The sequence below is a fragment of the Cornus florida genome, unplaced genomic scaffold (genome assembly GCF_030987335.1).
Source record: "Cornus florida cultivar Cherokee Brave unplaced genomic scaffold, ASM3098733v1 CherokeeBrave_3.0.0_Hap2_Chr02, whole genome shotgun sequence".
Taxonomy (NCBI): domain Eukaryota; kingdom Viridiplantae; phylum Streptophyta; class Magnoliopsida; order Cornales; family Cornaceae; genus Cornus; species Cornus florida.
In genome coordinates, this window is record NW_026775572.1 from 113807867 (window position 1) to 113809425 (window position 1559).

Genomic DNA, 1559 nt, shown 5'->3' on the forward strand with positions numbered 1-1559 from the left:
AGATCTTTCAAAAATTTAGCATAAGCCGGAATTTATTGAATTGTATCCAAGAGAGGAAGATTGATTTTAACTTGCCTAAACACATCAATGATTTCATTTGCTTTGCTTTGTTGCTTTTCAAGAGAGGCGGATGCTTGTAAAGCATCCGGAAATGGAGCCTTAGGCTCAAAATCTTTTTCAAAATCATTCTTTAAAACTTTTTTTTAAATTTTTTCAACAATATGGTCTTTCACAATCAATGAAGAAGGAATGGGATGTGAGACGGGACGGGTCTTAACTTTAGGTTGCACCGGTTCACTCTCTTCATTTGATTTACCAACTTGATTATCAACAACTCTTCCACTTCTCAAAGTGGTTACCGTATTCACATGTTCAAGTGTATGACCTTCCGAAGAGGAATTGGCCGCCACTACAAATTGTTGCTTCGGTGGGGGATTCAAAGGCATTTTCCCTTTTTCCCTTATATTCAATGTACTAGCTATTTGCCCAACTTGAGTTTCTAGCTTTGCTATCGATTGGGAATGAGAATGTACTAGATAGTGCCTATATTGAAGAAAGCACTTGAGGGTTGGATGATAACAACCATTGGTGTGTCCTCAAGTGTGAGTGATAAAATTTGGCCAAGTTTAAATTTGTAGAATGCCCCTACCACTTTTAACTACTAATGTAGCAAGAGTGAGTAGGGATCGTCCCAATGGAAAGGCAAGGTATTCTTGGAATCTGATCGGTTAGTCAATTAACATCAACCTTCGCAATAGTACGAATCATTGTAAAATAGGGCTATTGGTCGGGTAAGTCGAACCACTGGGACTGCGCTAATCTATGGCAACCTAAGTGTCTAGAGTCATTTTAGAGTGATAAGGAGTGTTCATAGAGGTTTTGTTTATTTGTCACTGAAACTACAAATTCAGAATGCATAAAACGATAAATTTAAGGAGATTAAAAGGAGTGAAACTTAGGTGGAGAGGACTAGGGAAATGAATCCACCACACACCTCATAAACATGCTAGCTTGCAATTAACTTGGGGAACTACTTATGTAAATGACCATGATATATAGAGATGCATGATAACTACACTATCTTCAAGAAGTTCATACAATCAGAGCTAAGTATAAACCATCTAAGTATAATCCCCTAGGAATGGCCTATTAAATCCCTTACTTTGTATGGTAAATGCACATGTAATCAAAGACTAAGTATAATCCATCCACGGTTGGTATGAACCATCTACCTAACTACATTAAACTAGGGGTGTAGTATGGTTCATCGTTCCTAGGAATGGACTATCAAAACCTTCACAAGATATGCCAAGAAAACCATTTCATATTCTCATCTCCATTCTCACTATGAAGATATAAGCCTTATAATCATGAAAACATACAATCTAAGACAAGATGATACATTTAACACAATCATTTATTGAATTGAAGAACATTTACAACATGTGTAAGTCTCTAGAATATGAAAATATCACAAATACACTTCATTCCCCAAATTAAAACAAGATTATAGCATGCTTACAAAGGAGGCTTCATCACCTCCCTAGATGGAGGTTTAG